The sequence below is a fragment of the Taudactylus pleione genome, unplaced genomic scaffold, assembly GCF_031769625.1.
Source record: "Taudactylus pleione unplaced genomic scaffold, aTauple2 ptg000117l, whole genome shotgun sequence".
Taxonomy (NCBI): Eukaryota; Metazoa; Chordata; class Amphibia; order Anura; family Myobatrachidae; genus Taudactylus; species Taudactylus pleione.
The window spans coordinates 10,021,625-10,034,580 of NW_028284519.1; the positions used below are offsets into that span (position 1 = coordinate 10,021,625).

Below are 12,956 nucleotides of genomic sequence, written 5' to 3' on the forward strand. Positions count from 1 at the left end.
ATAAAAACACATCATCTATATACCGTCTGTAAAACAGGATTCTATCCCTAGTCATTCTGTTAAAGAAAAAATTATTTTCCACACCCGCCATATAGGCATTAGCATAGGTAGGTGCCACGTTCGAACCCATGGCACATCCCGTCCTTTGCAGAAAATACTGCCCATTAAAGAAGAAATAGTTCCTCCTAAGTAACATGTCCAATAATGTCATGAAAAATTCAATACAAGGGCCCTTGTATAAATCATTCCCGTTTAGTAAATCTCCCACCACTCTCACACCTTCCTCGTGTGGTATATTCGTATAAAGACTTTTTATGTCCATCGTACACAGCCATATGTTAGGTGGTATTTCCCCCAGGTTATCCAAACTCAGGAGTAAATCTGTAGTGTCCTTGAGGTATGTATTACCCGATTGTACACATGGTTGTAAATGATGATCCAAAAATTTCGATATATTGCTGTATAAAGAGTCCCGTGCTGAGACTATTGGACGTCCCGGTGGAGCTGTAAGATTCTTATGTATCTTCGGCAATGTGTAAAATAATGGAATCCTGGGGTAATCAATTCTTAGAAAATCATGGACCTCCTTATCTATGGTACCTCCATTCAATGCTGCAGTCAATAAATTATCAATTTCTATTTTAAATTGATCAGTAGGGTCTCTATCTAATAATCTGTATACCTCTATATTGGAAAGTTGGCTATAAATTTCTTCACAATATTTAGAGATATCCATCACTACTATACCCCCCCTTGCATGCTGCTCTCACAACTATATCTTTATAGGAATTCAGATTCTTTAACGCTTTCCATTCCTCTGCATTTAGATTGTTTCTATGTGGAAAGTAATGTTCCTGATCTTCAGAGACCATAACATCCAGAGATTTCATGAAACTTTGTATTGCGTTGTTATGCACTGGTGGGTCAAACGTTGATTTGCGTTTGAAGGGCCCTCTTACTTTTTGATTTATAGGCGGGTCTTTGTTATCAAAATAGGCTCTCAACTTTAATTGCCTATTAAGGTGATGTTGATCAATTTTCCAATTCAGAGAATTAAAGGGATTTGTTGGTACAAACTCCAATCCCCTGTTCAAAACTCTTATTTCTACTGGGGTTAGATTTCTTTTGAAAGATTATATATTAAATTTATTTCTTCCGACCCCTGCCTCTGCCTCCTTTCACGTAGCCTCTGCCCACCCCGCCTGATGTATCTCCTATAGCCCCACGACCTGTGCGGGTTCTCATTCCTAAAGGGGGTTTGTTAGCCGCTGTTCTATTATCCTGACTGCTGATAATTTCATCCCCAGATGAACTTGGTAATTCGCCAGAGGAATATTCTGCCCTTGAATTTCCATATTTTACTCTATCAATTCTACGTTTGGGGTAAGATCGAGACTGTGAACTGCCTGAGAGCCATCTGTATACTCTCATTTCCTCATAGTCCTTATTGACAATGTCAAATTTTTTTTTTTTAAATGTCACCAATTTTTTTTATAAGCTTCCATTTGTTGTTTTAGTTTGACTTGCCAATCACTAGTTAACTCCTGTGAAATCGTTTCTTTATTTTTGGTCTCATAATCCTGTATTTTTTGTCTCATCACAGCTAATTCTCTCGCTGCTTCTTCCACCACTAGGGTCATTAGATCTAACGAGCATTTATTAAGTACGGCAATGGATCTTGGAAATTCTTTATTATAACGCCCTATAGTGGGAGTGTTTCACACTCTAAAACCCCTAGGGATTTTTTTCTCTCTAATATATTAAGAGAGTGTCACTCCATGGAGTAAAAAATCTGTCTCTTTCTTCTTATATTTAAGAATTGTATTATATACTATATCCACTGTCAATTCTCCTGTATTATCAAATAATCTTTTCTAAAGAGAGCTGCTTCTGTTTCGCTCTCTGAGAGGCTTAGGGTTTCTCCAATAGGGACATCTGTCCAAACAAATCCACTCGCCTAATCCATATTGTTTATAACTCAGACAGTGCCACAATAATCCAGGTATGCCACTGTATAATCCTTCCAAAACCAGTCTCCCTGTAATGCACACTGCGACTCCTTTTGTTAGCTCAATCACAAAGATCTCCACATCTCTGCTAAGCAAAAAATCTCCTCAGGTGTACATAGACACTTCTCTCAATATTCAATTGCTGAGCTACTGCGTGTGCATGCGGCGGGACGTCTGGCATCAGAGGAAAAATGGTATCCGGCTTCAATTTGGAGGGTGCTAATGGCTCAGGAACAATGCTTCCTAAGACATGGTTTTAGGTATTGCATTTCCTCATATATGTAGCCAAATGCCTTGCACTCCTCTACCTGTATCATTCATACCACGGTGCCCACTACAAATATAAATATAATCCTCCACGTGCGGCACTCAGTGGACTTAAAAAAGAATTTACACAGCTGCCATGGCTTGCAACGTTTCGGACTTTAATAGCCCGTCTTCAGGATTCAGACATTATAACAAACATACAAAACACATACCTTATATACCCATTGCTGCTCCACATGCCGCCGGATCTTGCCTGGTCCCTTACAAATGCACGGGTTGTGTAACCTGCAGCCATATGAATACAGGCAAATATTTTTGTCACCCTTACAGTGGGCGAAAATATGAAATTAGATATAGACTCACCTGCTCCAGCATGTATGTTGTTTATTATGGTAAAATGTCCGTGTGGTCTATGCTATGTGTGGAAGACCATGCGCTCATTCAAAGAGCGCATGGCTCTCCACAGATCAGCAATTAGATCTGCTATTGGTGGTAAGGGTTCGGAACAACCAATCGCTAAACATTTTTTGGAAGCCAAACACAATTTGTCGAATTTTAGACATATGATTATTGATCACATCCCAGATGACGGAAGACGTGGTGACCGACACAAAAAATTGTTGTGTTTAGAAGCCAAATGGATCCATATTTTGGATACAGTTAAGCCTAGGAGATTAAATGATCAATTGAATTTGAATGTATTCCTATAAGAAGGAAGGGGTTTGAATCTAATTTTTTAGAATATATAAGTGATGGAAGGATTGATGTCATTTTCTCTAGCCTATTAGATTGATAATGAAGGCAAATTATTTAGTGTATATAAATGGATACACAAGACAGGAGCTAAAATTATTCTTTATATGCAGGATTGTATTTTTAATATGTTCACTTAGTATGTTTTATATATATTTTATATTCTGCACTACAATGGGGTATTACTGCTTGTTCCCAGCCGACGGGTCTCCATGGTTACCAGGACGCTCACATGGCCAGGGAGCGTTACGAGAGGAAACCGGAAGTTGGACATGTACAGCGGAAGGGACCAGGTGAGATCCGGCGGCATGTGGAGCAGCAATGGGTATATAAGGTATGTGTTTTGTATGTATGTTATAATGTCTGAAGCCTGAAGACGGGCTATTAAAGTCCGAAACGTTGCAAGCCATGGCAGCTGTGTAAATTTTTTTGTAAAGTCCACTGAGTGCCGCACGTGGAGGATTATATTTATATTTCTAGCGGGAACCGTGGTATGAATGATACAGGAAGAGGAGTGCAAGGCATTTGGCTACATATATATATATATATATATAGACCAAAATTCCCCACTGAGCTGTATAGGTCCCAATGGAAAAAGATAGGCGGCACTCCGTTGTTGAAGTAAATAAGATTGTATTAAGTCCACAACATGGTAACACAAACAGTGGTCAACGTTTCAAGGCCAACTCAGGACCTTTTCCTCAGGACGTGTGTGTGAAAAGGACGTCCTGAGGAAAAGGTCCTGACTTGGCCTTGAAACGTCGACCACTGTTTGTGTTACCATGTTGTGGACTTAAGACAACCTTATTTACTTCAGCAATGGAGTGCCGCCTATCTTTTTCCATTGGGACCTATACACCTCAGTGGAGAATTTTGGTCTATTTTATTCACAGGAAGGCACCCGAAATCTACATGGTTCATAGTGTGTCAAGTGCCGAACCATTGGAAGATATATATATATATATATATATATGAGTGGTAGTTCCTGGATGGCGCTCCATATGTTACCCTGAAATGTTTCTTGCAGTGTAGGTGTCTTGTAGTGAAGTAAAAGTTCAAACACTTAAATCCTTCTGATAAAAGGAGGCAGCAGTCCTTTCCATGTATCTGAATGGCCGTCAGACGAAATGTGATCTAGAAAGTGGGGTGGAAAGGGCATGCGCCAAATAGTGTATTAAATTTAAACAAAAGTGTGTCTGTGCTCAAGTGATATTGTGCGTACCAGATATAAGTTCTTCAATGCTTATCTGAGAAATCTTGTCAGCCGGATGTGGTTATAGCTGTACCCAGATATCTGGTGCCACTCAATGGACCTTCAATAAAAAAGGCTCATAACAGAGTCAGATAGGAGAGAGAAAATATAGAGTCTTGTACATGGATATAAATGTAAGTTCTTTGATCGTCTGTACTCCTGTATTCCTCTCACCCCAAAGTATTCCACGTATTTGGATGGTGGTCAAGTAATGACACATACAAATGTCACCTCCAAGTGCCAGCTCTTGGAGGTGACGTTTGTATGTGTCATTACTTGACCACCATCCAAATACGGGGGTGAGAGGAATACAGGAGTACAGACGATCAAAGAACTTACCTTTATATCCATATACAAGACTCTAATTGGTACGCACAATAATTAATAGCCACGTATTGTGTACTAGAATTACTACACTATATTCTCTCTCTCCTATCTGGCTCCATTATGAGCCTCTTTTATTGCAGGTCCATTGTGTGGCACCAGATATCCGGGAACAGCTATAACCGCATCCGGCTGACAAGATTTCTCAGATAAGCACTAAAGAACTTATTTCTGGTACGCACAATATCACTTGAGCACGGACACACTTTTTGTTTAAATTAATACACTATTTGGTGCATGCCCTTTCCACCCCACTTTCTATATATATACAGTATATATATATATATATATATATATATACAGTATATATATATATATATATATATATATATATATATATATATATATATATACTGGTTGAGTCTCCTATATCCAAAATGCTTGGGACCAGGGGTATTTTGGATAATGGAAAATTCCGTATTTTAAAATAATTGCATACCATAATGAGATATCTTGGGGATTCGACCCAAGTCTACACACATGATGCATTTATGTGTTATATACACCTTATACACACAGCCTGCAGGTCATTTTATACATTATTTTCAACAATTTTGTGACTCAAACAAAGTTTGTGCACAGAAATGAAATTCATTTGTGTTTCATATACACCTTATACACACAACCTGAAGGTAATTTTATACAATATTTTTAATAATTTGTGCCTTAGACAAAGTTTGTGTACATTGAACCATCAAAAATCAAAGGTTTCATTATCTCAGTCATGCCAAAATTATTCCATATTTTGGAATATTTGGATATGGTAGACTCAACCTGTATATATATAATTTATATAGTACACACATATTCAAATATCTAAATGCTCTATGAAAATCCATATCTTTAATACAGCTTGACCTTCTCCCATCTAGTCCCCACACTACTGCATCCTTCAAAACTTTAACAATCTCTAATCTGATATAAAGTCACTCCTCTTCTTTCTTGTCTGCAATTTTATAATTAGAATGTAAGCTCTCTCATGAACAGGGACCTCCCTACCCTTTGTTTTCATATCTGCTTTTAGTTTGTCTAGCTTGTATCAGGGCCGTAGCTTGGGTAGTGCGGCCGGTGCCATCGCACAGGGCATCACAGGTCAGGGGGCACTGTTTGGGCCTGTTAAATTTCTGTTTATTATCATTCTTGCTTGAAGCTTCCTCTTATTTCAACCCCAGCATCTCCTGGCCTCTCCTTTCTCTTCCCTGGCCCTTCCCCATGAAGCCATGGCCCTTTTTTGGGTGCATTATGTCCCTTTGAAAAATGAGGGGAGCGCCAATGCTCTTTCTGGCACACTGCTCACCAAAAAGTCTAGTTACGGCTCTGGCTTGTATGCCCCTGCTGTACACATCTTCTGTCAGGCATTGCTTAGCACTGTGGCAACTTGCATATCTAAGAAAATGATAATACTAATATAAGGAAGAAATATAAACCAGGTATTATTAAAATGTGTTTGCCTTTTAGAAAAGACTGACCCTGCAGTGGTAAAGAATATTCAGCACCACTATAGAATACACAGAGGTGGCCCTTTACAGAAAAAGAGTCTATTGCTGCCAAAACATAAATTTCCATTTCAGATACTGTTGTAGGATAATTCTAACTTTGACACTACTTACAAAAATGTATGGAATGGTAAGATTAACAACTCTTGCCAATCAACTGCATTCTTTTTTTTTGAATGCCCCAAATGTTAAGGATTTCTCTTGCTTGCTTCAATTTTAGTGCTATTGTGACTCTCAGTTGGTTATTGTCTAATGTGAGAAAGCAAAGGGACATTGGGAGTGCCTTTACCTCAAGTAAGTTGTATTTTGTATTGTTATGTACATACTGTAGGTTTATTTTTGCCTGGCTATATCTTACGTGTCTAGAATGAGGAAATTGGTTCCCATTGAATTCAGTGACTAGCGACACTTCTAAGGTGATGATAAAATCGAGGCCTACTGTCCTGGTAGAGAAGCACTGTGAGGCTCTACCAATGATCGCAATTACTCAAATACCTCAAATACTCAAATTACGCAATTACCTCAAATAATTTTTTAGAAAATATTAGCATTTACTCACAGTGGCACAATTTAGTGCAATAGGCACAGAAGCATTCAGGTAGCCATACATCTGGGGAACTGAATGAAAGTTACTGGTTGAAAAAGATATAGCACAGTCAGATTTCAGTATTGTTCTTTCTTTTTTGATTAGCTTTCTATTTTGTATACAAATTCAAAATATTTATAAGTAACTAATTAAGGGCAATTAAAGGTTTGAAAGAGTGCATTAAGTAACATATAAAGGAAAATTGTAATTAATTTGGAGGGTTTGAGTTACTGTAACTCAAGATTCCAATTTAATTTTAAATGAAATGACTGGTTCATACCGATTCACAAGCTGGTCATTGGAAAGGAACACTGTATGAATGTCAATTCAGGACTACGGAAAGAGAGTAACTGACAATGTTACTCACACAACCAGATATGAGGGTTAATGTATCGAGCAGTGAAAAGTGTGGAGAAGTGGATCATTGGAGAAGTTGCCCATAGCAACCAATCAGTTTTGAGGAAGCATTTATCAAATACATTATATAAAATGATAGGCAGATGCTGATTGGTTTCTATGGGGAACTTCTCCACTTGTCCACTCTTTTCACTGTTTAATATATTAACCCCATCGTAAGCTCTTGTGATTTGATATACTGAGAATTTCATCTTGACAGTGACATTTTGGAATTTGCTAAAGTCTGATAATTTTGAAGATAAAGATTTTTACAGTACAAAGACATTTTCTACTGCTTTACACTGAGCGAGAGACAGAGAGGGAGCTTTTTTCTAATGTGGTTCTTTGCTTCCAGTTCAAGATGAATGGGAGGTCCTTAATCCCCTCCATTACTAAAGAGATAGAGGAGCATTCTTAGCTGCAGAATCAGAACTGGAGGAAAATCTACTGTACTAAAGTGCGCTTTAAAGAAACCACAATTTTGAAATAAATTTGCTTCGCCAAACCGCTGAATTCACGGTTTTTCAATTTGCCATATTAAACATTACTGTTACATGGGAAGCAATCAATCAAGCAATGTATAATGCTGTGATTTACTTAATCACTGTAAAAACTACCTGAGATCCTGTTGCAAAAATTGGTGGTTCAGATAGACGAGATTGCTGAAATTGCACAGCACTGACCTGTAATAGCTTATGATGCCTGTAAAAAAGATCAACAAGGCAGTCTGCTACTCTGGGTATGGCAATATAGCATGTAGTGGCAATGCGTTTGATAGACCTGTGCATATCTTTACTTGAGTCTTTTGGAGGAGAGGAGAAAGAAGGAGGAGAACCAGGATCTGTGAATACCACACAGGGATTATGTTTTTTTACAGCTTAGTTAGCCCTGGACTCCCTTCCAGATCAGGAGGTTGAGCAAATGTTTTGCCTCAACCACACAAACCTTTTGGATTTTTTATTAGCAGGTGAGAACCTTTGGCTGCACACATTATTATGTGCCTTATATTTTATGACCTCGGGTTCCAGCCCATCAGTGCCCTCACAAGTGGTAGGCATTGCACAAGTGACCTAGGGGTCTATTTACTAAGGAGTGTTAGGAGACAGAGTGAAAAGTGATAAGGAAGTGATAAGGTTCCAGCCAATCAGCTCCCAACTGTCATTTTTCAAACACAGCCTGTGAGATGACAGTTGGGAGATGATTGGCTGGCACCTTATCACTTCTTATCACTTTTCACTCTGTCTCCTAACACTGCTTAGTAAATAGACCCCCTAATGTATTATGAGCTACAGTATAGGTGGGGATTTATCAAAGCATGGAGAGAGATAAGGTGGAGAGAGATAAAGTATCACCCAATCAGCTCCTGTCATATTTGTTTATAAATGACAGGAGTTGATTGGTTAGTACTTTATACCTCCACTTTATCGCTCTACATGCTTTAATACATCTCCCTCATTAATTGCAAACATATGGTTTTGATACCAACTCACAAGTGGGCAGACATTTCTACCAACTGCCACCACTATCAATCTCTCAATGTGCAGGTGGTCTGTGATGTAAACTTCTGAATAATGACTATGGTGGCAGGCTATCCTTGTTCATGTCATGATCTATATTTGCTAGTCATCTCTCTATGGGGGAGGATAAATAAGCCTTGAAAAGTAATAAAGTTGGGAGTGTGAAAGTGCCAACCAATCAGCTCCTAACTGCCATAGTCCAAAGTCAAGGTCAATGTTCCACCACTCCCTTTTACCTCATGCAGTACAGTATTGTTTACTTTTTACAAGTACAGTCTCATTGTTTAATAGCCACACCTCATAATTGTTCACTGGTATAAAGACTGCTCATTCACCTGAAGCTTAGAACTTTTTCAGCTGGTTAGTTTTGTTTTTTACAGCAGCAAGAACAGGAGCTGTCCTATTAGTGGATCATAGCCACCACCTGATCGATCAACTGCTGCCACATGTGCCACACGTGATGAGAGGTTTAGGTATTCGATTACTACTGTACCTATAGCATATTATTTTCTCTGGAAATTCAGTGTGAATGGCATTAAGACATTGCATGTAACCCTGAGTGCTCAGTGAATACAGATAATTGTTTTTGCTCAAGTATGGGCTATATATATATATGATTGAGTTTAAGTCATTATAATTATGAACAATTAAGGAACATTTTTTAGCCCTGCATGGTAAGAATACAATTCTATCATCGCTAGAGGGTATTTAATTCTATTGAGGTATTTACCTTTGCCAGTGCTGTTTTCATATAATCAGATGTATATGTGTTATGTGTATGTTAAATAATATTTAATTGTATTTTAAATGAGTGTCTTTTAAACAACCAATAAATTTGACAATATTGATTATTAGTACTTTATTGATCCTTGTGCTCCTATTTGTGTTTTCTATAATACCATTTTTAACATTTAGGGCTTCATCTGTTATCAGATTATACAAGTTACGTTACTATGAGCTGCATTAATGTGACATAGTCTATTTAATATTTTTTTAATATATTGTTCTGCATCTAATTCACTGATGTGTTCTAAAACCTTAGGGCCAGGCGCAAACATGCAAGCACGGGCTCGCAAAACTACAAATACCAATCACACAAGCTATAAAAAGGACATACTAGACATAAAGTAGAAGCTTACACTTGCACCCTGAGGAAGAGAACTGAGATTTTTTCAATGTGTTGGTGAGGCATACTAAGCTCTTGGGACTTTATAGAAGAAGGACAACTTTCCATGAAAGACTGAAGTTAGATCGGTGGTCTGAGGGTCCGGAGCCTACATGCCTGATTTTTCAGCCCTCTGGTAAAAGTCCCTAGATTGGACTATTATAACTATTGTTTTTTATGTGCAATTGTATCAGTTTATTGTCTTAATAAATGTGATTGGAATCTTATACTGCTTTCTTGTCCCATATTGTATATATAGTATATTTCTACCTAAAGTGGACATTGTATGATGAAGCACCTCAATATTTACAGTTTTACACTATGATATTATAACCTGTTATGTCACTTCATGAATATGAATTCATCATAAGAAGATCTGCTGCATTCTCATATCCGTCCAATGTTGCTCTTCTGCGCAAACATCGGTACCATTGATGCATATTGGCCAGTCACTCAGCATTTATAACAAGTCTGACCAGCTGCAAACATTGCAAGTCTCCTCACACGCAGAGAGATTTCATGCTGCGTAACCAACTCCACTCACTTTGCAATGAATTCCTCTGTGCATCTGTGATTGCAATGCGATCGCTGCCCATGCACAGTGCGGCTTATACACATGCGTGAAGGCAAACAGTTGCCCAATCGGCATCTGTAATCTCCATTGCTTCCGCTGCTGAATCAGGCCCATTATCAAGATTAGGTAAATCCATATTGACCTTAATATTAGGCAATCTAACATGCTTATTAGTATTATGCAATTTGACATTATCAGTATCAGCATGTACAGCTGGCTCTGTGAACCTGTCTACCACAAAAAATACTCCAGACCTTCTGATCTTTTTTTTTTATATTTGGCTTTTAGGGGTTTTCACCTGGCTAAGGAACAAATCAAGAGAAAGCAGAAATGTCTCTTCAAGGACTCAGCTTTACCAGAAAATACCATTATTTTTCCTTCTCCATAAAGGGCAAGAAAGTCCATCCCAATAACACAGGTACTGGTAAATACAGGCAAATTACTACACTTAGGTTGGCTAACTTCCCCTTAAAGAAACTAAGGCAGTTGCATAAGATCTATGCAACTGCCCATGAAAAAAAGCCAATACGGATAAGGAGGTAACAGAAAACTTTCTCTGGATGTATTAAGTCTTGCAAGACTAGGGTACTGCCAGAGCCTGAGTCTATTATGCCTTTAACCACTTTATGTTCAATATGATTGAGTACTTGTATCACCAATGATTCTGCACTCATGGAGATAAACACAAAAAGAACAATCCATCTGTGAATAGGTTGGGTCTGCATGTTCCTAACCACCGCAAAAAGACACACCTTGATTCTTGTAGCTTGGTGGGGACTACTAATTGACTCATGTGGGTCACTAGAATAATTAGAGCAAAACCCCTTCCAGCTGCACCAGTTTTATAGCCATATGGGCATGCAGGAAACTGTGAAGTATCTCTACTAGGCCCATCCAAGTTTGGCACTTGTAGGGCTGTAGAACCAGCTGATAAATGTCTAACACTTTCTGCCATTACTGGTGACCTCTGCTAATGTTATTGTCAGATTGAGTTGAGCCCTTTCTGGGTCATTTAAAAAAAATAATATATCTCTTACACTTAAATGGATGTTAACTCAAGGTACAGGTTTAGAGTAGTGTAATTGTAATATGGGACTTGTGAATAGATAGTAGCTAACTCACCATAAAGGAGAGTTATGTATATAGTGGACCTGTCCAATGAGTTATCACAGCCTTCCAATAAACCAAGGTCTAAACCTTTGTACTCACTAACAATGTGTCCTAGTCTTTCCAGATCAACCAGGGGTGGTGGTAAACCAACCTAGATATTTATCCACTGCCAAGGCATTTTGCAAAAAATGGATGGCTCAAGTCTATGGATGCTGACCCAGTGAGCCAAGTGTTTTGGAAGAAGTCTAGTAAACTCTCCCAGCACTACAGCTTCCACTCTATGGTCAGCCATATAGAGATCACAATGTAAAGCCACTTGCCCTAATACTGTAGCTTAGCAAATGTCAGCAATTCAGGGTCTGACAGCAGCATCATAACATCTCTGGGTCAAGTGCAAAGCAATCACAAATAACCATTGATAGTGGGGCCATCCACATAGCCCAGGACTCCTTAGCCCAATTCTGAGTAGTGGCCACCAGCTCACATGTGGTCTTAAAAGAGTCTGAATTATTGCTCTCCCTTATTCTTCAGAATCTTGATTACTGGCAATTGCTTCTACCCCAACGTTGAAGATCCTCCTCCTCTCGGAAGAGCAATGAAGGGCTTACACTCAGACTAATTATTGAGGTGTGTCAAAAGCTGCTGTATTAGAGGCTCCGTATGGATTAAAAAAAATAAGTTATTACAATTGTTATATTTTAATAGAAAGTCTACTCTACCTGATATTCATAAAGGGGTAAAAAGATTCTACAAGAAATGGTGTCCATATATAGACAGTTTGGATTCTTATACCCAATCACATATATTCAAATTATTTGAATCCTCTGACTGGTATCTAAATAGAAGTCTCTAATCTACTGCCCATTGAACTCTCTGGGAATCGGTCATCTTAATTTTGCGATTTTTATTGCAATATGTCTGCAACCCATTTAAATGTTCCATATGATCCTTAACACATTCAGATGTGAACCACACTAAATATGTACTGACCCTATGTCCCTCCCCAATACCTAATGTGTCCTTGTCATTGTGATGTCTTAATTCTTCCTTCATTTTATTTTATGCAATATTAACATTTTTGATATGTATTGTACAATTATTATGGTGCCACCCGATTTCCAGTGTATGATATACATACTCTTATTAGTAACCAATGTCAACCGCCTATTTGACACTGGGATATAATATGCTTACTCATGTACACTCTGACTCTGTATTCAAGTTTTATATGTGAAAATCAAATAAAAATTTATTGAAAAAAAATACTTTGAGGACATTATTTTAGATTTTTAATACCACTCTGACGTTAGCTTGTAGTGGCTTGCCTTCATGCATGGTCTTTCATTGTTTCAGGTGCAATCACAGTAGTATTATTTAGTGTGCAAAGCAAAACACAGGCAAAATACTTCTTACACAGAAATAACATATTATGCTTTGCAGTGAGATG

At 38.2% G+C, this 12,956-nt stretch overlaps 1 long non-coding RNA gene across 2 annotated transcripts in view; it reads left to right on the forward strand.

The window, feature by feature from the left end:
• The window catches only part of LOC148524515 (uncharacterized), a 28,525-nt gene extending 15,821 nt beyond the window's left edge, over positions 1-12,704 (forward strand). Inside the window, exons 1-4 of one of the 2 annotated variants that reach the window (XR_015878363.1) lie at positions 9,052-9,133; positions 9,703-9,961; positions 10,688-10,817; positions 12,041-12,704. This is a non-coding gene — a long non-coding RNA (uncharacterized LOC148524515). Of the gene's footprint in view, positions 1-9,051; positions 9,134-9,702; positions 9,962-10,687; positions 10,818-12,040 lie in introns of those variants that run through there. The other variant, XR_015878364.1, reaches the window with a different exon arrangement.
• The last annotated feature ends 252 nt before the right edge of the window (positions 12,705-12,956 follow it).